The sequence below is a fragment of the Rattus rattus genome, chromosome 1 (genome assembly GCF_011064425.1).
Source record: "Rattus rattus isolate New Zealand chromosome 1, Rrattus_CSIRO_v1, whole genome shotgun sequence".
Lineage (NCBI taxonomy): Eukaryota > Metazoa > Chordata > Mammalia > Rodentia > Muridae > Rattus > Rattus rattus.
In genome coordinates this window covers 192,188,584-192,214,251 of record NC_046154.1, presented here as the reverse complement: position 1 = coordinate 192,214,251, position 25,668 = coordinate 192,188,584, and positions in this window count along the sequence as shown.

The window sequence follows — 25,668 nt, the reverse complement described above, 5'->3', positions numbered from 1 at the left end:
AAAAGATTTGATATTATACTAAAGATTTGAAAACTTTAAGAGTGAGAAAATAGTCATAAGAATGGTTGTTCGTTCACTTGAGATTAGTCAGTACCACAATGTCAACTGAATAGATTGCTATCAGTTCTTGATAATAATATTCTAAGAGGGAACAATTACAATATAAAAAATTTTCTTTGCTGACCCCTACACAACAAATTCCTAACTTATAGGATACTCTCCTCATAAGTTTCTAACTCAATGCTAGTTTTTAACATTGGTGAAACGTTTCCATCTTTCCTCCATCACGTGATGTACCTATTTTCTAGAATCAGAAGGTCACGATATTGGTGATAACTGACTGAAAAGCACTAAATTCTATTCCATATGAGTTTCTTCCCCAAGTTTTAACTGTGGAGCTTTGGTTCACAGTACTTAGGAGTTATAAAAGTTACTTGAAATATAATGGTTATTGTAAAAGTTAATTCCGTGTTGAATTAACATTGCCATATGTTTGATAGTACATTGGACTATTTTCATACTAACTTGATATTTCCTGTGTAAGAAGAAAGGATCAAAGTATCATTGCAATGATAATTCTAGTGCAAGAAGGAAGGGAGGAAAAATATTTGCCTCAAGTGTGATGTTAGTGAAGTCAGCGTTATCCTAATTCTCAAATATTAGTATTTCTATGGGAAAAGTTACTATGTCCTAAATTGCTTGGAACATTTTTTTTTGTAATGTTGACAATGGAATCCAGGATTTCATATAAGGCCGACAACCACTCTACCACTGATCTCCCTTTCCAACCCTAAACTTTTTTGTCTTAACTTTTCTGTTATGTAGAACTTGGTGTTTGACGAGCCAGAGGAAAGTTGCGTTACAATATTGTCTCATGTGTTACTATGAGACATTTATTTTTGAAAAAAGTCATTATCATCTGAAAGCTATTCCTGAAAAGAGCTAGCTCGTAATGATTCACAAGAAGGAATTGGAAAGAGATCCTGATCTGAGCAGGAAATTGTGACTTCTCAAAATAAAACATGCTCAATTTAGTTGTATCTTGATAAAGCAAAGTCGTTGTTATTCTCTCTTATGAGGCAACTCCAGTGTCCAATGAGAAATTTAAGCATTGTCACAAGTGTTTGCTTGTTATTTTGCTAAGCAACCTCATCTCAGTATCCAGTTTCCTTTTCTGTTAATCTAGTAATAACTATCAGATAATCTATCTAAGGTACCAATTATTGCCTAGTTCCAAATATGACAGTATTTTATTCATAGTTTTCTGTTGAAGATGCATGATAAGGCATTGGATTTTATTTTTCTGTTTTCAGATGTTCTGTTTGCATTTGTTTGTTTTCCACACGTAACATACACCACCACATAACCAGACACAACATTATTATACATTTGCAAAAGATACATTTATATTTTTTAAATTGACCTCCCTTAGTTGTGTGTTGAAATTATTATTCACTTAATAAATATCTACCAATGTGCAAAGAACTAAAATGCAGCTAGGAAGATCAGACCAACAATCTATAAGCTTCATTGAAAAGTGCTCTGAAATGTCAAAGTATACATTAGCTGAAATCCTCCAAATGTAACATCCGTATATATCTCCTGATATATATTCTTATTCATTAGTTGGAGTGCAGATGAAATTCTTTTCTCCACCACTTCTAAGGGGCCCATGTGCCACACTTAGCTTCAGAAAGCCTTGATAATGGAACTTTCCATGTGAATAGGAAGAGAACAATCACAAAGAAAGCGCATGATAAAAAAACACTGGAAATATTGTGCCGCAGTGAACCCTTCCTTTCTTCCCTCCCTCTTTTTCCTTTTTTCCTTTTTCCCTCCTTCCTTCTTTCTTTATTTTATAATATAAAATTTATACATGGACAATTCATATGGTTTTTAAAAAAGGAGGTAAATATGGCTCTTTTATAGATGATGGAACAGTTGCAGTGAAACACATATACCTGTCAAAGCCGGCAGTGAAATAAACTTTTTAAAAATCATTTAAAGAAACTGGAGCTGTAATGTGTGTATGTGTGTGCATTTGTGTGTGTGTGTGTGTGTGTGTGTGTGTGTGTGTGTGTGTGTGCGTGTGTGGGTGTGAGTGCGCGAGCATGCTTGCATGTGAATAATTTTATAAGAATCCATTGTGGTTTCTCTGTATTGTAAGTGGAGAAAAGTTAAATGAAAAAACCATTTAGGCAAAACATCAAAGGGAAGTCAGACGTACAGTTCCAAAGGGATGAGCTGCTCAGATTCAGAGCTGCTATTTAGCATCCGAAGGGAATTATCAATTCGCTGCATGACAGGCTGTGAAGGCACTACAACAGTCTTCTCTAATTTAACAGTTTCCCTTATATTTCATTCAGAGAAATATTTTATATTGTTTTGGTACAGGTATAATCACGGCAATGTAGATTTATATCCTGCTTGACCTTGTTGGTTGTATTAGGAGCAGTCTGACCTTATAAATAAACAAACCAGTACAAAATCTAATTCACATAATGGTTCAGTAAACAGCTTTACATTTACTTAGCTTAGGTATCAGGAGCAGAGCAAATATATGAGATTATGTCAGTGTTTGATTTACTTTGGTTGAATCATTGAATTAAAATACTGGTGAGAACATCCAGGAAGGATTTCAAAGCATTCAAGTATACAACACTTAACTACAAAATCTCTGGACTGAGACTAGGGAGAGTGGGCAAGATTTAGTTAGTGGCTATAGTTCACAAGTAAATCACACACACACACACACACACACACACACACACACACTAGTTCACTAACAAATAAATTAACAATAAAGTTACACCATTGTTTAAAATGATTTTTCAATAAACTGTAAATTGCAAAGTTTGTTTGCTCACAAATTATTCATTTAAATGATATTTGTGTATTTGTATGAAAATAAATTACTAATCACATATATCTTTCTTTGAATTAATATTAAAATTATTTTTTTTCCTCACTCTGGGCTCCCGGGAACTGTATTTGGGAGGAAAATAAATATTGGAGTCAGGCTGATTTCATTAAAGGATATGTATAATCTTGGGAGGATTTTTTGAATTTTGGTACTTGATTTTTTTTTTAAATTTGTGAACTCCAAATAATAAATATACTTATAATACTTTTTATTTTATACTTTATTTGTTGTTTCCTTTCATTTTCATTCTGGTTGTACATATTCTGGGGTAGATTATTAAAACTTGCTAAATTAATACAAGTGAAGAGGGCATCGAGGTAATTAACATTTCTATCTCCCAAATATCAAGAGACATAACTTAGAAACTCTGCACATCTTCTCCGTTAGGAAGTTAGAAATACAGAGATTCCTATAGGTTGCCCTCTTGTGTCACATAACAGCAAAAGTACCCATTCTCTTGAAAGCAGTGCTTGGATGTTAATTAATCTCTTTGATTACCCACACCCCGCACCCCATCATACCTTTCTAGTCTGCAATGACCTCTATTTGAATGTTTTATTCTATGTGATCAACAATTCTGGAGTCAGTAATGACTGATCATATAGAATGTAGCTTTCTGCTCCAGGCTTGTTTCTCTTAACATAATGTTCTCTTTTTCCAACCATGTTGTCTTAAAGACACTGATTAGTTTCTTCCACGAATAAATAATATTCCCTGGTATGTATGTATATGAGTGTGTGTGTGTGTGTGTGTGTGTGTGTGTGTGTTTTGTGTGTATCACATTTGTTAACCTATTTGTTTTCATCTGGACAGATGCTCATATCTTAGCTATGTTGAATTGTGCTGCAATAACTGTGGCCATTCAGCAGTCTCTTTGAAACAATGATGGCGTCTCTAGAGTGCACCACCTCTCCATGTTCCATGGAGATTAGAACATGTCTTAATTACACATTCAGCATTTGAGGAGCCTTTCCATTGTTTCCTATAGTAAATAAACAAATTGTTTACTTCCCAATGATGTTTGGTATTTCTCTTTGTTTTCATTTTTTCCTGTATTTATTTTTAATACTAGTCATGATGTGATGATATCTCGTTGTAATTTGATTTGCATTCCAATTGGGCTTATATCATGTGCACATAATTTTCTGATAAATGTTTATTTATAAAGTTTCTCTGTTTTTAGTGGACTTATGGGATTTTCATGTTGGGGTATTTGGTTTGCTGCATTTTTAAATTTTCCGTGTTTACTCACGCTTATTTGGCAGATTATTTTTTTGTCAGCAGAACGGTCAACAGCGGTTACTCACGATTTACAGATTATATCTTGACTCTGTTGATTATATTTTTTGCTCTGGAAAAAAGAAACATTTAGGTTGATGTAATACCACTGGCCTGGAATTACTTTTATGTCTTGTTCATTAGAGGGTCTTAACCAAAATGATAATTGTTGATCTTTATATTTAAAGCATTTCCTATTTGTTATTTTTCTGAAACCTTTATGTCTTACACTCATATCCCTAATATATTTTGAATTAGTATGCTTTAAAACAGATAACCAAAATATTTTAGTCTTCAGCATACATAATATATACCTAGTTTGCCCACACTACCTTTTTTCCTAAAATAAGTCATATTTTGTCTTTGCTGAAAATCAATTTGCTGTTCATACATGACCTGATTTTGTTTTAGTTAATTGCTATTCCATTAAGCTATGCACTCATTTTGCTGTTGGTATTATGTTATTTTTTATCACTGACTTCATTTTACTTGCCCATCTATTCCTAGTAATAGGCCCTGTCCTATTGTATGGTTGATATGGCCAGTGACACTCCATTGAAGAAAGCCAAGTGTCTCTTTATTAGTGGGTATGAATTGTAGACAGCTTCTTGGGTAAGTGTTGAAGGCTATAACCATATTTGCTCTTCAATGATGGTACTCACGTGGCTTGAATTTGTTCAGGTCTTGCACAGACTATCACAGTGTCCATTAGTGCTTATGTCCAAGCTACATCTGTAACACAGTTTCCTTGTAATTATCCATCACATCTGGCTCTTACAACCTTCCTGCCACCTCTTCCACATAGTCCCAGAGACTTGACAGGGTAGATTTGATGAAGACAACATATTTAAGATTGTGTGCTCTATAGGGTTTCGCTGTCCACATTGTACCCTTGTGGGTCTCTGTGCTGGTTCCCATCTACTACAAGAAGAGATTTGAGCAAGTTCCAGGTCTACGATGATAGCACTGGGGTGGATATGTTCAGTTGTCAACTTGACTGCTATCTGGAATGAACTGAAATCTAAAAATGGAGGGCACACCTATGAGGGAGTCTTATTTAATTTGAAATGGCTAGTCCTAATCTTTGAGATAGGAAAACACATCCTGCCAGATCATAAGGAAGGAGGACACATGTCTTTCTTCTGGGTCACACTTTCTGCTGGAAGCCTATAGAAGGAAGTTTTTGCTCCTTTCCTGCTTATCTTCACCTTGCTAACAAGTCCATTCCTTCACTGGCATTAAAGCCTGTTTCTTTGGGATTCCAGCAAAAACTGAAGAGGAGCTGAGACATCAGCCTTTGTGGACTGAGAAACTACTGGATTCATACACTTTCTGGTCACAGTCAGCCATTGTTAGATCAGCTGGACCACACTTTGTAAATCATTCTTATAAATCCCCTTTCTATATGTAGATTAAGATGTATTTAGTAAGTTATGTTACTGTAGAGAATCCTAACTAATACATCAAGTGTGTCATTAAAAGTAATTGCATTTCTATGATCCTGTAGTAGAATAACAGCTGAAGGACTTTCTGACAGACCTGAGCATGGCAAACATGGGACTGACAGGATTGTCTTTTACCCTTTTACATCCTTACCTTACCCTTCTCCTCCTTACATTAACAATGCTAATCCCCATGGTCAACTCCCTTATTTGGCCACTGACATATTCCTGAGGGGAAAAAAACCCACCAAGGCTCAGCAATGAAAATTCATTCTATGCCTAATACATCCATTCAGGATTTACCTACTCATTCTAGCCCAACACCCCTCCACACTACAAACACTCACACTTCTCATTTAAAAAATCCCTCTTGTAGAGAACACCTGCTTGCTTCCTGCTTGATGCCCATGTTGCTTACATTGCTTGCTGTCTGCCTTTGCTGTCTCCCTTCCCATTTGCCCCTCTGGGATCTTCAATATTTGTGCTGAGAATTTGATGTCTAGGTGTGTCCTGTACCAACTCTGACAGAGCCGCTCTCTTTTTACAAAAGATTAGCTTTTTCTTTATGCAAATGAGCTATCTAATTTTAGGTTCCAGGACCCTTTGGCAGTATCAGGTATGGGTTCTGGGCTTTAATCTAATCAGAAAGTAGTTGGTTACTCCCATAAATGTTGTGGTATGACTGCACCACTATATCCTGCAAGAGGAACCTATCATAGATAACAGAATTTTTATCTTGCAATGGTGATGACTATCTTTCTCCTGTAGTAGCTTCTAGTGGACCCTGCAGTACTTGATTACTAATCAACAGAGAGGAAGCTTCTAGTTGCCCAGCCATTCCATTTCTACTTGTTTAATGAATAAATAAGTGTTGTCTTCAGCAGTAGGAACTTACCAGACTACTGGAGATCAACCTAGAAAATAGCCTGAGATGTTTGTAGGGTTTCATTGGACCCTTTATTCAATGGCTCAACAAAATGCAATCCATTCTTAACATAGATGGTGTTACTTGGTGGTTCAAGGTATCACACATTTCTGGGGTTTTTTGGTGGAGGAGTGGGGATTTTCCAGTTATAGATTGCCTCAGTTTTTTTCCTTTGTCTAGCGAAGCTTTAGTTTACTTTCATCCCTGAAGTCATGATTATCAAGGTTTTTCCATTTGTTTTTTGTTTATTTGGTTGGTTGGTTGGTTGGTTTTGTTCTGTTTTATCATTTTTTTGTTTTTAGTTGGTTTCAGATTTTTGATGTGGTAATCTATTTCTTCCTTGAAAGCACTTGCTGTCTCTTCTCCCTGTTTTTCCTGAATACGATCAAATCCTTCCTGTTGCAGAATATTTGATTATACTTTAACCCCTGAGATGGTGTTGTTTCCTGGGAAAGCCTGTTCCTAGTTGTGATGTGGCTCACCTTAGCACACACCTTTCATCCCTTTCACTGGAATAGAACCCGCCTTTAGTCCACACCCTTTATCCCAATCAAGGAAGTTAAGTTAGTTTGTAGAAGGTAGCACCCATGTTGGAAAGTGATGTCTAATCGAGTAGAAGATAAAGACTTCACAGAACAGGATATGCCCAACTTTCAAAAGAACAGAGAGAAAAGAGAGGCTACTTAAGAGAGGGCAGCACAGGGAGAGGAAGAGAGAGGGCAGTTTTACTGAGGCAGTTCTACAGGTTGCAGAGAGAGAACAAGCTAGATACTAGTGAAGACAGAATGAGTCAGATTAGAACATATTGCAAAAGGTAGTATAAGGCCAGTCAGAGGAATTCAGTCAGAAGCTGAAAGAAACCACTTTGAACCAGTCAGCAGAGTGTTTTGAGCCAGAGCAGCTGAGTTGACCAGCCAGCCAGAGCTCAGAAAGGACTAGGAAGTATGAACATATTCAGCAGTAAGTCTTAGAGAGTGAAAGTATTCTAGGAAGCTAGAGGCTTCCAGAAGTAGGCCTAGGTTAGTAGACAGAGGCAGTAAACCTCTCAGATGACAATTGCTTCGGGCAAACAAAAGCACTTTTATATGTTTCTCTTATACCTTATAGAATTATCTTCATCTTGAGTGCTTGAACTAGATTAAAATGTGCTACACTGAGGTCTCTCTTTCATCAGATGTATGTCGCATATAACAAACATCCTTGACTTTGATACTTATATTTTCCCCCAAGTTAAGGAGATTTTTTTAACTATGTCTTCATTTTATATTCATGCACAAAATTGATCTTCTCAATTTAATGTATTGCCCTCAGAAATTTTCTTTTTCTCTTGTTCTTCCTCTTCTGCTTCTTTTCTCCTCATATTTTTGGAATGAGCCATCTTCAAGGTCCCAAATATTTTCTGGGCCCAGAGAGAATGGTCGGTGGTTGAGAACTCATCCTATTTTCAAAGCAGCAAGAATTGAGTCCCCAGTACCTGCATCTCATTGCACACAACTGCCTATCACATCAGCTCTAGGGAAATCTCACTTCCTCTACTGTTCACTAAGAGTACCGGTACTCGAACTCACACATCCTCACATAGACACTGATACACAGATAACTAAACCTCTAAAACAATTCATACGCTTAATCTAAAAAATTGATGATTTAAAGACTTCACGTGGATCTTTGACTATGTTGTTTTAAAATTTGTGTTTGTTTCCCTTTAGTTAAACCATATTTCTAATGTAGTTCTTATTCTTACTATAAAAATTTCCCTTAAATTTAACTATACAATTGTATCCTTATCTGATAAAGCTTTCTTTTAAATTATTTTTCATATACTTCAGTCATATTATTTCTATCTTTTCGGCCTCCATAGTGATTTTGTTCCTTTGGAAGTTTCCCACAGTTATACTTTTGAATATGGCTTTTGTCAGTATTTTGATATCTATTTATGTGGTAAATCTGGGCTGCATACCTCATTTATAGGATAGCTATTGTAATAAAAGGGTTTTCTTGTTTTGTTTTTTGTTTTTAGAAGATGTTTATTTGGGTGTCTATTTTGCAGGGTTTAGTTCCAACTAGACCCTGTCATGAAGTCTCTTCATCATTTCCTTAGGTGTAATTAATGCAGTAGAGGCAGGAATGTGCAGTGATGTATTCTTTCAGTCTTGGTGATGGCATGTGATCCAGCATTGAAGTGAGTACCAGAAAAAATGATTTTATCTCATAGGTTCTGAGATCATCTAGCATAGTACCTTAATTCATGGTATATAAAGTCAACTTTCCTTTTGGGCACAAGCACATAAAATGTAGTAAGTTCTTTTTGGCTCATTTGTATGTGTGTGTGTGTGTGTGTGTGTGTGTGTGTGTGTGTGTGTGTGTGTGTTTGTACTGAAAGAGGTAAATGCTAAGCTCCACTATCTATACATTTTAACATTCAAATTGCCTTCGTGGTAATTTGAGATATAAAAGTACTTATTCTAGCTCCTAATTGTAAATATATCTTTTACTTCCTCTGGGGAAGGGAAGGAATCAGAGCTGTATCAGCTTGGACTGAGCCAAAACTGTTTTCTTCTCTGTTCTAATAATCCCTAGACCTAGGGCTGGAAGTTTATAGCCTCCACACAATCGAACCTTCTGCAAACCTAGACTTAAAGGCTCCAACTTCCTGCCTTTGTCTGCTAACCTAGGCCTAGAATGTTTCATCCTCCAGAAGTTACTGATGAATAAGCTTACCCTTTCTAGCTCTTTCTGAATTCTCACTGACAGGATGAACTCAGCTCTTCTGTCCCAAACTCCTCTCCAAGCTGACTGATTCAGTCTGGCTTCTCTAGGTCTCTGACTGAATTGTATTGCTTAGTCTCAAACTAACCTAGAAATCTGTTCTAATTTTCTGGTTCCTTCTTATTCTGTCTTTACATAAAACCTGTTATTATTCAACCTTTGTAAAACTGTTCTGGTAAAACTGGCTCCTTTCTCTTCCTCTCTGTGCTGCTTTCTTAAATTGCAACTTTTCTTGTCTCTTTTTGTAAGAGTTGGGTGAATCATATCTCTTGTTAATCCATTCAAATCTTCCTCTAATTTGTAACTTTGTGTGAATCTCAACTAGACTTCATTTTTAAACATAGATGCTTTCTTCTACAAACTAAGTTTACCTACATTGTTTTAGATTAAAATGTATATTAAGGTGGGAGTCTATCTTTCAGCCAGAGTGATTAACATGTCTGCATTCCAGCTGAACCAAACAGACCACGAAGACCTTTGGATGTGATCCCTTTTCAGAGACACCATCTTGCTGGGTTAATATCCCTCCACACCTGATACATAGAAAATATTCAGTAAGTGCTGAGACTTACTGAGAAGGATTATACATGCCATTATGAGTAGGACCATGGCATCTACTAAGAACCTACAAGTCATTAGTTCATTTTTTAGTGTCAGGAAATAGGAGAAATACTTGTTCAAAAACAAAGGGCTTCATTGTGAGTGAAAAGGGACAAAAGGAGTCTAAGTAATTGAATATAATCAAAGTAGATTACACATTTGTAATAATAAGAAACAAAAATCTATATGAATAAATGTTAGAATGTAAAATAAACCATTTTATCCAGATCCCTTGTAAATACTGGGTTCTCAAGGAATAGTTATTGACTGAATGAAAAAGAGACACACTTCTTGAGTTCTTCTTATATATTGAAAATTAGCTCTCTGTCAAATAAATAATTGGTAAAAATCTTTTCCCAATGTGTTGGTTCCCATTTTTTCTGATTGACAGTGTCCTTTGCCTTACAGAAGCTCTGTAATTTTATGAACTCTCCTTTGTCAATTCTTGATCTTAGCGCATAAGCCACTGATGTTCTATTCAGGAAAATTTCCCCTGTGTCCATGTGTTCAAGGCTCTTCCCCCACTTTATCTTCCATTAAATTCAGTGTATCTGGTTTTATGGGGAGGTCCTTGATCCACTTGGACTTGAGCTTTGTACAAAGCGATAAGAAGAGATTGATTTGCATTCTTCTACATGCTGACCTCCAGTAGAACCAACAACATTTGTTGAAAATGCTTTTCTCCACAGGATGGTTTTACTCCTTTGTAAAAGATCAAGTGACCATAGGTGGGTGGGTTCATTTCTGGATCTTCAGTTCTTCTCCATTGATCTACCTGCCTGTCTTTGTACCAATACCATGTGGTTTTAATTGTGATTGCTCTGTAATGCAGTTGGAGGATAGGAATGCTGATTCCACTGGAAGTTCTTTTATTGTTGAGGATAATTTTTAGCTATGCTGGGTTTTTTTGTTATTCCAAATGAATTTGCAAATTGCTCTTTCTAGCTCTATGAAGAATTGAGTTGGAATTTTGATGGGGATTGCATTGAATATGTAGATTGTTTTTGGAAAGATGGCTATGTTTACTATATTAATCCTGCCAACCCATGACAATAGGAGATCTTTCTATCTTCTGAGAGCTTCTTCAATTTCTTTCTTCAGGGACTTGAAATTCTTGTCATACAGATCTTTCACTTGCTTGGTTAGAGTCACACCAAGGTATTTTATATTATTTGTGACTATTGTGAATGGTGTCATTTCCATAATTTCTATTTTAGCCTGTTTATCCTTTGAGTAGAGGAAAGCTACTGATTTGTATGAGTTAATTTTATATCCAGCCACTTTGCTGAAGTTGTTTATCAGGTTGAGGAGTTCTTTGGTGGAATTTTTGTGATCCCTTAAGTATACTTTCTTATCATTTGCAAATAGTGATATGTTGACTTCTTCCTTTCCAATTTCTATCCTTTTGACCTCTCTTTGTTGCCTTACTTTTATCACGAAGGGGTATGAAAATTTGGCACATGCTTTCTCAGCAACTAATGAGATGATTGTGTGCGTTTGTTGTTGTTGTTTTTTTTTCCCCTTTGAGTTTGTTTACATAGTGGGTTACATTGATTGAATTTTATATATGGACCATTCCTGCATCCCTGTGATGAAGCCTACTTGATCATGATGGATGATCGTTTTGATGTATTATTCAATTTGGTTTGTAAGAATCTTACTGAATATTTTGGCATCAATATTCATGAGGAAAATTGGTCTGAAATTCTCTTTCTTTGTTGGGTTCTTGTGTGGTTAGAATCCAGAGAATAAATAACTTTTTAAAAACATGAGCTATAGAGCTAAACAAAGAATTCTCAACTGAGAAATATTGAATGGCTGATGAACACCTAAAGAAAAGTTCAACATCAATATTCATCAGGCAGATGCAAATCAAAACAACCATGAGATTCTACCTCACAACAGTTAGAATGGCTAAGATTAAAAAAAAACCTCAGGTGACAACAGATTCTGGCAAGGATGTAGAGAAAGAGGAACATTCTTCCATTGTTGGTGGGATTGCAAGCTGGTACAACCACTCTGGAAATCAGTCTGGAGGTTCCTCAGAAAATTGGACATAATACGACTTGAGGTCCCAGCTATACAACTCCTGGACCTATACCCAAATATGCTCTGACATGTAAAAAGGACACATGCTCCACTATGTTCACAGAAGCCTTTTTTTATAATAGCCAGAAGCTGCAAAGAACCCAGTTGTCTTTCAGCATCGGAATGGATATAGAAAATGTGGTAAATTTACACAGTAGAGTACTACTCAGCTATTAAAACCATGAAATTATTAGTCAAATGTATGGAACTAGAAGATCCTTTGTGAAATAACCCACTCACAAAAGAACACACATGGTATGCACTCACTGATAAGGGGATATTAGCTCAAAAGCTCAGAATACCCAAGACATAATCCACAAATCACATGAAGTTCAAGAAGAAAGACCAAAGTGTGGATGCTTCAGATTTTCATAGAAGGGGGAACAAAAATACTCATGGGAGGAAATATGAAGAAAAGTGTGAAGCAGAGCCTGAAGGAAAGGCAATCCAAAGACTACCTCACCGGGGGGATCCATCCCATATGCAACCAGATACTACTGCAGATGTCAAGAAGTATATGCTGCCAGGAGCTTGATATAGCTCTCTCCTGAGAGGCTCTGCCAGAGCCTTACAAATACAGAGGTAGATGCTTGCAGCCAACGATTGAACTGAAAATGCAGTCCCCAATGGGGGAGTTAGAGAAAGGATTGAAGGAGCTTAAAGTGTTTATATCCTCATGGGGAGAACTTCAAGTCTCTGAAGAAAAAATTGAAGAAGCTCTCAGAAGATAGAAAGATCTCCAATGATCATGGATTGGCAGGATTAATACAGTAAAAATGTCCATTTTACCAAAAGCAATCTACAGGTTCAACTGTGAGGTCAGCATGTAGAAGAATGCAGATTGATCCATGCTTATCACCTTGTAAAAAGCTTAAGTCCAAGTGGATCAAGGACCTCCACATCAAACCAGATACACTCAAACTAATAGAAGAAAAAGTGGGGAAGAGTCTTGAACACATGGACACTGGGGAAAATTTCCTGAACAAAACACCAATGGCTTCTGCCCTAAGATCAAGAATCGACAAATGGGATCTCATAAAACTGCAAAGCTTCTGTAAGGCAAAGGACACTGTCATTAGGACAAAAGGGCAACCAACAGATTGGGGAAAGGTCTTTACCAATCCTACGACAGATAGAGTACTAACATCCAAAATATACAAATAACTCACGAAGTTGGACTCCAGAGAGCCAAATAATCCTATTAAAAATGGGGTTCAGAGCTAAACAAAGAATTCACAGCTGAGGAATGCCGAATGGCTGAGAAGCACCTAAAGAAATGTTCAACATCCTTAGTCATTAGGGAAATGCAAATCAAAACAACCCTGAGATTCCACCTCACAGCAGTCAGAATGGCTAAGATCAAAAACTCAAGTGACAGCAGATGCTGGCGAGGATGTGGAGAAAGAGGAACACTCCTCTATTGTTGGTGGGATTGCAAACTGCTACAACTTCTCTGGAAATCAGTCTGGAGGTTCTTAAGAAAATTGAACATTGCACTACCTGAGGATCCAAAAGATGCTCCAACATATAACAAAGATACATGCTCCACTATGTTCATAGCAACCTTATTTATAATAGAACCCAGATACCATTCAACAGAGGAATGGATTCAAAAAATGTGGTACATCTACACAGTGGTGTACTACTCAACTATCAAAAACAATGACTTCATGGAGGGAATTAGAAAATATCATCCAGAGTGAGTTATCCCAGTCACAGGAAAACACACATAGTATGCACTCATTGATATGTGGATATTAACCCAAGTGTTCCAATTACCCAAGATGCAATGCACAGACCACATGAAACTCAAGAAGGATGACCAAAATGTGGATGCATCACTCCTTCTTCAAAAGGGGAACAAAAATATCCATAGGAGGTGATAGGGAGGCCAAGTGTAGAGCAGAGACTGAGGAACCATTCAGAGCCTGACCCAAAACTAGATAAGATGGATGAATCTAAGAAGTTCATGCTGACAGGAACCGGATATAGAAATCTCCTGGGAGACACAGTCAGAATATGTCAAATACAGGGGCAAATGATAGCAGCAAACCACTGAACTGAGAATGGGATCCCCCTCGGAGGAATTAGAGAAAGGACTGAAAGAGCTGAAGGGGCTCCAGACCCCATATGAACAACAATGCCAACCAACCAGATCTTCCAGGGACTAAGCCACTACCCAAAGACTATACATGGACTGACCTGGGCTCCAACTGCATAGATAGCAGTGAGTAGCCTTGTTGGGGCACCAGTGGAAGGGGAAGCCCTTGGTCCTGCCAAGGTTGGATCCCTAGTGTAGGGGATTGCTGAGGTGTGGATGGGGAGGGGAATAGCCATATAGAAGGGGAGGGGAATGGACAGGAAACCGGGAAAGGGAATAACAATTGAAATGTAAATAAGAAATAGCCAATTTAATAAAAATGGAAAAAATAGTTACAAAAAAAAAAAAGGAAAAACAATATCAATCAACTAGACCCCCTCCCAGCCAGAACTCCCAGGGACTAAACCACCATCCCAAGAGAACATCCCAAGAGATGCTATGGCTCCATCTGCATATGCAGCAGATGGCCATGTTGGGCATCAATGGGAGGAGAGGTCTTTGATCATTTGAAGGCTAGATGCCCCAGTGTTTTGAATGTCAGGGCAGGAAGGTAGGAAGGAGTGCATGGGTGGCTGAGGTAGCACTCTCATAGAAACAGGGTGTGGGGTGTGATAGTAGGTTTCTGAAGGGGACCCCAGAAAAGAGGATGACATTTAAAAATAATAATAAATATATCCAATGTTATAAAAAAAGATGAAGAAATAAAAGAATTGATAAATTGTTTTTCTTAACATCCCTCATGTTCTATATAGTTATTTTTTTCTTTTAGAAAGTAGTTACTAGCACTATTGACTTATTTAGGAAATTGGTTTTAGCTTAAAATAAAAGTAAAATTGGTACCCCTCACCTTGCCCATTGACTAAGAAAGAAAGAAAAAAGAAAAAAAGAACGAATGAAAGAGCGAACAACAAGACACACACAAGATATTTCTGTTAAGATTTTCAGATTTTAGATTCCAAAGTTATAATTAAAAAAATCTTCTACTTTTTTGAGAATATAATAAAATCATATTATTTTTCCCTTCTGTTCTCCCCTCTAAGCAGTCACATATACTTTCCTTGCTGTCTTTCCGATTCATGGTTTCCCTTTTTGTACATATGTATGTGTGTATAGGTATATACATATGCATATATACACACATTTTTGAAATGCATAGCTACAAAAGTATCTAGGAGAAAGTTATTAAAACTTTTCAATATTTTCTTAATTCACTTAATCTTCTTTCAAATGGAAGACTGAATGTTATACAAGAAAATAGTATTTATGCATTTGAGTCAGGAATGTGCCAGCTCTCAGGAGACAGAATAAATCTTGACGATGACTGAAAATAAAGTGCTTCATTCTTGTTGGAGATGAACAACTTCACATTTTAAATGTGTCCCAGTGTGAAAAACAGAACAAGAAGCAGTAAATATACTACTTACAGCTTACTTTCAAGGTCAACATAGTGATATTTTTCAGTTTCTATCTACCCTGCAAAATTTATATGGAAAAAACCTATACTATAAAAGACGTTTATAAATGTTCTGGAGGACACTACAATCATCTTTTCCTATACACTGTTTAAGTACTAGAAAGCAAGGAGATAATTTTTTTTAAAAAAAAATGTCTTTATGGCTCAAGTATATAAATCAGAATATTTGAGTAAATTTTGTGATATTAATACATCTTGTATGACAGTAGGATGTTTTCCATATCTAATGTGTATATTTCATTTGACATTGTGTTATGGAATCAGGAATTGACTTCAATTAAATATATGGCTTTCATGTACATGTTATTTTAAGTTTGATTGTATTGTTTTCTACATGATATTTTAGTCTATATTAAGATTTATAGGGTGTTAGATATTCAGTCAATCACACAACACCACATTCTAATATTTGTATTATAATTCAGTTTATATGAACACATTTTGACAAAAAATTGGAAACTGGGATTCCCAAATTCATATCCTTTCCATAGATATTCTGGTTTCTGCTTTTGTATTTTTGTGGGATTCTGGTGTATGGGAGTGAGTGTCTCTGCATCTTTGTGTTCCTTGTGGCTTTTCTTTGGTCTTTTCCTTTGTTTGTTCACTTTGTTCTGTTCCAATTTGTTTGCTTTTATTTTATCATATTCTTTAGATGCCTGTTTGTTTTCTAAGGAGAGAGAAAAAGGGTGTGCATTCTAATAGGGGAGGGGAAGTGGCGAGCGTCTCAGAGACGTTGAGGAAGGAAAAATTGTAATCAGATCATAATTATGAAAAAATTATCTTATTATCAATAAAAAACTAGAAAATAAAACTTTGAAAGAAAATTAACCTGCAAAACCTTGACAACAAATAATGATGTTTTACATAAACCAAAAATATGTGAAATAATAGCTGATTGCTACATAAATCATTTAAAATTATTAAGGATACAATTAAGAAATTGTGCTGTGATTTGAGTAGGTTGCTTATAATTTCATTCATGGAAATATTTTTATTAAACATGAATGTGGATTTCATTATGTAGATGAATGCTATAACCATATAATGTAATTCTTTGGAGTTGGAGTTCTTTCTTTTTAAATTTATAACTACGATTTTTTACCTTAACATAAATGTAAAACAAAATAAAGAATATGAAAACTATAAAATATTAAATACTGATAATAATGCATGGATTGTAAGGTAAAATCGTTTGTAGTAATTATTAGCTTTTTTGGTTAAGTCCAAATTTGAGAAGAATCAAGTCACATTTAATAAACCATGTAACTCTGACGAAATATTTATTGGAGGTAGTACCTTGTTTGTAAACTGTAGTGATAATTAATAACTAAAAAATATTTTAGAACTCTGTACCTTGAAGAAAAGTGGACAAGGTCATTTATATTTAATGTTTCATATGATTTAAAATAATGCATAAATTATTTACATCTTAAACTTGAAAATAGGATTTATCTGGTCAAATCTAATATATTTTATTTCGTTTTTCTGCATTATATGGAAACACAAGTATGTGCTTTAGTGGAAAATCCCCATTGAAATGGGAGCTTATACTTTCTAGAAAATCTTTGATAATCCTTCATAGTGTTTGATTTTGAACTCTATAACATGCATACAAGTATTTCCCAGATAACAGAAAAATCTTGAGCATTGTTTGCACGTGTTTAAAATTATTTTGTGAGTTTTGTTGTATTATTTCGAAGTTTTACGAAATAAATACAATTTGCTATATTCATCATTGCAGTGAAACTAAAGGATTCATAAAATCTTTTGTCCAGGATAAATACACTTGATATGCAACACATGTCATTAAAAGTCATTATGGGTTTCCCAATTTTGACATGGTAGATGGCATGGCTGATAGTTCTTTCCTAAGAAGGCCCTGTGGAGAATGTGATAGTCACAAGGACTTTACAGCAAGTGACAGACAGTGATACTTCAAGGAAGTAGACTCATTATTCAGCGTTATAAAAAAATGAGACATTAAATCACAAATAAAAGTGGAAGAATATGAAAGATTCTTCAATACATGTTGCTGAATGAAAGAAGCCAGTCTGAAAATACAGTATCCAATATGGGTGATTTTACTGTGAGAGACGTGGTGCTAACAAGATAATGGTTGTCATGATTTGGTTTTTGAAGAAGACAGAATAGTTACATCAATATTTGTGGAATCTGGAAACAATGCTTTCTATCATATTGCAATGATTGACACATTCCATTATAAGCTTCTTAAATCTGCAGAGTATATAACACCAAGAAAGAACCCTAATGTAACTATACTGGTACATAGATGTTAAAATAGTTTTGTTTGTTTGTCTTTTTAATTAGAGTAAATGCCACTCTTCTAGAGGTAGAATTTGCAGTGTTGAAGCCTAGGCAAGTCTGCAAACAACTGATATTTTGGAAAACTTTTTAGTTTTTTTTCAAATCCCCAACTCTATAACTACCTAAATTAAATAGATTTTTAGAAATAAAATTGATGACATGTGAAAAAAAGGCATATGCATTAAAAGCCACATGAGAATAGGTATCATTTAATGTTCTTGGATGTTATAGCTCTGTTCTGATTGCAGGTTTCCTATCCAATTTTACTGTTCATAATTTTAAATTTTGAAGAAAAGGATGTAGAATCACAATGAGGTAAGGTGGAAGCAAAATTCTCAGAGAACCTTTGATGTAGAGAGGACCCCAGTAAGCCACTCCATCCATGAAGGGTGAATGAAGTTAAATTTCACCATTTTGTATTGTCCTGCACTTGTTGACAGGAAACAAGTGAAATGTTTGCAAATGAGTGACTGCATGAATATGTGTGGCTTTTCTTATAGAACACACACAAATAGAAATACTTCTCATGAATAATTTATTCTAAAACTCTGCCTTTTTTGAAATGGCCCTGGATGCTGAAGAATTTGATAAAAATTCTCGCCGGTAAATGCAATATCAGTTAAAAATCTAAAACAGCAAAAGTACATGGTAAAATCAGGGAACACATTTGGTAACAACACACTACATGGGAGGGTGAGGGGGTGTAGCACCAAGGGACTCAGACCAACAGAAATCTGGAGTAACAAAAACTCAAATGTACAGTAATAACAATAAATTTCTTTTTCTGGTCAAATCTATTTGGAGTTCTGTAGGCTTCTTGTATGTTTATGAGCATCTCTTTCTTTAGGTTAGGGAAGTTTTCTTCTATGATTTTGTTGAAGATATTTATTGGTCCTTTGAGCTGGGAGTCTTCACTCTCTTCTATACCTATTATCCTTAGGTTTGATCTTCTCATTGAGTCCTGGATTTCCTGTATGTTTTGGACCAGTAGCTTTTTCCGCTTTACATTATCTTTGATAGTTGTGTCCATGATTTCTATGGAATCTTCTGCTCTTGAGATTCTCTCTTTCATCTCTTGTATTCTGTTGGTGATGCTTGTATCTATGGCTCCTTTTCTTTTCCTTAGGTTTTCTATATCCAGGGTTTTCTCCCTTTGTGCTTTCTTTATTGCTTCTATTTCCATTTTTAATTCCTTCACCGGTTTGATTGTGTTTTCCTGGAATTCTTTCAGGGATTTTTATGATTCCTCTCTATGGGCTTCTACTTGTTCATTTATGTTTTCCTGTGTTTCTCTACGGGAGTTCTTCATGTCTTTCTTGAAGTCCTCCATCATCATGCTCAAATGTGATTTTAAATCTAGATCTTGCTTTTCTGGTGTGTTTGGATATTCAGTGTTTGCTTTGGTGGGAGAATTGGGCTCCAATGATGCCATGTAGTCTTGATTTCTGTTGCTTGGGTTCCCACGCTTGCCTTTCGCCATCAGGTTGTCTCTGGTGTTACCTTGTTCTGCTATTTCTGACAGTGGCTAGACCGTCCTATAGGCCTGTGTGTCAGGAGTGCTGTAGACCTGTTTTCCTGTTTTCTTTCATCCAGTTATGGGAACAGAGTGTTCTGCTTTCGGGCGTGTAGTCTTTCCTGTCTACTGGTCTTCAGCTGTTCCTGTGGGCCTGTGTCCGGAGTCCAGCAGGCAGGTCGCTTGGAGCAGAAAAGTTTGTCTTACCTGTGGTTCCATGGCTCAAGTTGCTCGTGGGGAGCTGCTTTTGAGCTTTCCGTGAGGGCAGCAACCAGGTGGTCCTGCGCTGCCTTTTCTGGGGTTCCCGATGGCGATAGGTGTTTTCCTCTGGAGTCAGAAATGTGGGCAGAGAGTAGTCTCCTCTGGGTTCCCAGGCATGTCTGCCTCTCTGAAGGTTTAGCTCTCCCTCCCACGGGATTTGAGTGTAGGGAGATTTTGATTGGGTCCCTTCAGATCCGGGCGGTGTCTGGACCGCAGGGGACCTGCCGATTGAGTGCCCCTATCTTCAGGTTCCCAGAGGCCCTATACAGTTTCCTCTTGGGCCAGGGCTGTGGGCAGGGGTGGGCAGTATTGGTGGTCTCTCCTGCTTTGCAGTCTCAGGAGTACACCCCTGTCCAGGCGGTGAGTTCTCTCTCCCAAGGGGTTTGGGAGCCAGTATATTTCTTTAAAATGTAAAATTCATTTAAAACTATGAATGAGTAACCTAAAAAATCAATTTATAAAAGATGTAATTTCAGATAATAGAATACAATTGGCATTAAAATTTGAAGAGATAAATGAAGTAACAAAAAAAAAGTAAAGGGAGAATTGGAGGGGAAGAAATGAATCATAACTCAATCAGCCACTAAGCAAAAACATACAAATAAATACAAGTTTTTTAATAGAAAAAAGTCATATTAAGCAGAGATGGCCAACATGGACAGTGTATTCTTAAGAAAGAACCAGAACTGCAGCTAAAAAAAACTATAATCTTAAAACATTCTGTTCATTTCTGTAGGATATTTTTAAGTTTTGTAAAGTTTGTATATAAATATATAATAAAACAGTTATAGAAAAATTACAGAAGAGTTAGGGGAAGTATCGAAGGAACTGAAGGTGGTGATGATACCATAGGAAAACCAACAGCGCCAACTAACCTGGATCCCTAGAAGCTCCCAAAGACGAAGCCACTTAACAAAAGGCATAGAGCAGCTGGTCAGCCCCCCTGGCACATACATAGCAGAGGACTGCATTGTCTGGCCCCAGTGGAAGATGATGTGCCCAGTCCTGTAGAGACACAATGCCCTGGGAAAAAGGGGACATCCCAAGGAGGGGCATTCTCTCAGAGACACAGGGCAGGGGGAAGGGGTGGGTAATTCTGGGAGGGAGACCAGGAAGGGGTACAACATTGGAATCTACTTAAACAAAATCATTAATTAAAAGGATATACAGGATTTGATATCAACATTTATCTAATTAATTAATTAATGTATTGTGGGAGAAGAATTATTTGTACACATACGGTATTGTATGTATCTGTATGTGTGAAAGCCAGAAAAGTTTTATGTTTCTTGGAGTAGGAGTTCCAGGCATTTGTGATAGAGCTGACTATTTATTTAGGTGCCATGACATGAGGTTCACTCTTCTTGATTGTGTAGCCATGTCCTCTAAGCACTAGGATATTTCTCTAGTTTTAAAGTTGATATTCATAAACCATTAATGATAAGTGACAGATTATTGGAAAGGCTTGTACTTTGAGCAGACAATGCTAGGACTGTAGAACAAAATCTGAAAGGAATGATAAGTTCAGTCTAACTCAATCTTCAGGTCAATCTGCTATAATTCATCTGCTTCCTGGAAACATGTAACTCAGCAGATATGAGGTAACCTCACACCACTTAGCTCAGTGCTTTTCAATCCCAGCTATATAGCAGAATATAACATGATACATTTCAATAAGTAAAGATCCATGAGTGCCTTCCCATATCAATTACATTGGGACCTTAGTGAGGGTTACAACTTTAAGACGAACTTATGTTTAGGTTGGGCTGACTTCTTACTTGAGAAACATTGATTTAATCTCAGCATCTGTTTATGTTGGTTTTTATGGTTGCTAAATCAAGATTTGGAGAAATTAGTAATGTGTTAGCTATGTGTTCTATTATATGGGTTATGCATAGGTGTTAGGCATAGAAGTGTTCATAAGCATTGCTGATCCATTCTGTATCTCCATAGAAATAGTGCCTTCCCTGTGATTAGAAATAATTACAAAAGAATATGATTGTTTCTATAATCTAAATAGTTATTTCATATATACTTTGTGATGTCCAAGAGGACATTTATTTAGAGTGTTTTAAATTTCGCATACTGCTTTTGTTTTATGAGATAAATGTTTCAACCAAAAACTGGAGATCACAAGAAGAGAATGTTCAGTCAATGTTACAACTCCAGACCCTCATAGACAGGTCTTTAAAAGCAAAACTTGACCTTGTGCACCAAAGTCCAAATACTTATATTCTGTTTCAAAAAGCTGTTGATCATTCCCATCAAAGCAGGAAGATTAAGACAAAGTTCTTAATTATTTTAGTGGTTTCATTAGTATCTTTCATTCTCCTCTCCTTTCTGCCTTAGCTCACTGTGAATGGTTGACAACCAACATCTGTCTATTTTCTCTTCAAATCTCCCAAAACTATGAATCTGTTTCTGGAAGTCAAATGCTCCTGGCTGGCCCAAATATTGGCTATGTTCTTTGCCCCAGTGTGAAATTCCTAGAGGAATTCTGCTTTCCCGGGGCACATGGTTTAAATGAGCTGATGGGCAAACTGAGTTGTACACATTCTTTTCAAAAATAATTAGCATGCCTGACAGAAATATTGGTGAAATATCTTCTGGTGATATATGGCTTCCAGACTAAGGTCTGGATTTGACAGAATGTCAAACTATATTTCAAGATTATATGATAATGAAAAACAAGTCAATATACTGCACTTGGCTTGTCATAATTCACCTCAGTAACAATAAATCCTCTATGGGTGGAACTGTGTCTATTATATTAAGGCTCGTTTTTGCTAGGATTCACTAATGTTTGTTTTAAACCCAGTGGTTCTCAACATGACTCATGTTGAAACCATTTAATATAGTTCTTCTTGTGCTTAACCTCAAGTATAAAATTTCTTCATTGCTACTTAATAGGTATTATTTTGGTACTGTGATGGATTGTACTACTGTTATTGTAATTTAAATATCTGATATGTGGAATATCAGACATCACCCTAAAATGATCAGATACAAATGTTGAGAACCTATATAATCTGAAAAATGTATGATCTCCAGGGAAATAAGATCTATGACTAAACTTGATGTAAATTGGACCCCTGAGCAAACGTGGTAGAAGGAGAGAACCAAGAACCAAATGTCTTCCCCTGATCTTCACATGTGCACCATGATATGCATGTGCATTCACATGCATCAGCACACATCCATACACACACAGTAAATACATAAATTTAAAAACAGAATTTTATTTCACTTCATTTCTTTCCTGACATTCTGCAAAGATTTCTTGAACCACAGTTTTGTGAGCAATGCATTATAATACTCACAGGTTGTTAAGAACCACCCAGACCTAGATCCAGAGCTTTAAGTTGGCCCAGTCAAACAACACCTACCCCTTCTATAATCTGCAGAAGCACACGAAGAGGCTGGTCCTGTAGAACCAGAGGTACAGGAACTCCTTGACCGAAGCAACAGTCAAGAGGAGTGTCTGTGAGACTCCATTATTCATGGTGTAGTAGAAGTCTGAGGTCTTGAACAAGGCCAAAGACTTGTTGTAATGAACCTTTGCGGGTAAAAGTGTTTGGGCAAAAGAGTATACTCTGACATATCACAGCTTCCAATGCCACAATGAGGAATGAATGTGATCGATGAGAGTTGAAGGGTGGGGATGAAGGAGCGAAATGGTGTATGCATAGTAGAACTGAAGAGACAACGGCTGGGAAAGAGAAGTCTGTGGTTGATAGAGGAACAGGACATTGCCCAGGAGGTAAGTGAGATGGTTTACTTATTTTAATTTTTATTCTATTTTTATTTTCTTTTGCAGGAGGAGGGTATGACAAGGATGGAGGCCAATTTCAGAGAGACTGCTAAGTGAGTTGGGTAGGGGTGGATAATATAAAATTCCCAAAGTAATCAATAAGGATTATGTTTAAAAAAATAAATCATAAACCAACCTCATCATTCGAATCTTTGTGCTCCAAAAACAAAATGAAAAGACTTTAAATATATTTCTGTGCCATATTTTAATATTGGTTTATATGTATCTGTTTATGGATGTACACATTTCAGTCAGCAGGGTCTTGCACACACGGAGACATCTGACTTCAACTGGCTTCTGAACAGTAACATTGATTAATAGTATTTAAATCATATAAATTCAAATTTTCACTCTGCCAATTATCACTTCTTACCATTGGTGAGCAGCTTATTGTCTATATCAGTAAAGCATAAATAAATAAAATAACATTTTATTTATCTCATTGTACAGTTCCTCACAAAACTGGATGAGAAATAAATGTATACCTTATATTGTCAATAAACGGTTACTCATTCAGTTGTGGTAACTGACATATTAAATAGACCTTTTGAAAGTGCAACTGCAAGCTCTGTGAGTTTTACAACTTGTGGTCCCACAACTCTCCACAATGTCTTATTCACAAGTCACATTAATGAATCACATTATGTTCCCTTGAGTTCTGTCTGTACTTTCAGGAATCTTAACCTCCCCCAATGGCTGCCTACTTGAGAGGAGATTTTATTTTATGTAGTAACATGTTCACCCTTTTCTTTTGCTCCATTTATTTGTCATTATGTTGGTAACTTTATCATCAGAATAGAAATTTTGAATAAGTTCGATGGTTCACATGGATTTTTTTTCCCAGTAAAAGCAAATAAACCCTTCAAGATATGGTAGAAATTGCTATATTGACCATATATATAACATTATATATTATATATATATCCAATAGTATGGCATTGTAGATTGACCAATGCTCTGTCACATGAATATGATGAATATGATGTCTATAAGTTGTAAATGAAATGTCCCTTTTTAGCCATATACTAATCAATGGAAGGTGCATAAGCAATTATAATATACTAACTATAATATACTAATCAATGGAAAGTAAATAAGCAATAATAATTACACCGTTATGAGGTTTGGGTGGAAGTTGTTTATTTTTCTGAAAGAGAAATGCAGGATTTCTGACCACGCATCTACACTTTTCAAAGAAATTAGATAAAATGGAATGATTTTGTAGTAAAGGTAAAACAAAATTCCCTTGATGGGAACTTAATCTTGATTTACTTAGCTCCTTCCAAGAAATACTTTAGTTTCAATGAAATGAATAAGGGAAGTTTATTTTTTGTCTTCAAAAATACATTCTGCTCCATTCTTTCTGAGTTGGAGGGAAGGTAGAGATAACATTCGCACTTCTGGTTAACTTGGATTTGGACAACTAAGTCCAGTAATATACAATTATTGCGTTTAGGTGCAAGCAATGGAAGGACATGGGTAGAGGTAGACCATAAGATTACTGATGGACATCCAGAATATGACCCACCTTTAGGACTGTGTCATTTTGGCATGTAAGAAAAATTCTGGAAAATCTAGCAAAACAGTATTTCTTTATCTCTCACACAAAATTGAATGAAAATATTGATCTCTGTTAATGTCTCTTTCATTTTTCCCAAAATGGACTCTTGTGTTTATTCTTTCCTATATCCACAAGGACACTAAGAAACCATACTGTGTCAAAATATGGATGCACTGAGAATTTATAAAGTAAGCCCAAGATTAAATACAAAAAATCTTTATTTCAAAGTTAGGTTACTAAGGACATAAATATTCAATTACTTGCAATGGCTAAAGTTCCATTTAATTAGATGAAATATTTTACTTTTAACAACACATGAAAGTGAACAAGGAAATATTTACATATTACTTTTTAAAAATAAAGGTTGATGTTATATTTTTAACAACAAGAACAAACAATATTTTAATGTCATTAAATCTGAAAATTTCTTAGAATGAAGTAATTACTTCTGCTCATGATAGTCATTGGACAAGATTTATGATTATGTGTTAACAATACTGTCCTTGAGAAAGTTAAACTTTCACAGAGTGGTGTCCTTCACATCTGAAAGTTTTAATGATTTTCTCAGCAGACTATCATGAAGAAAAAGATAAATTA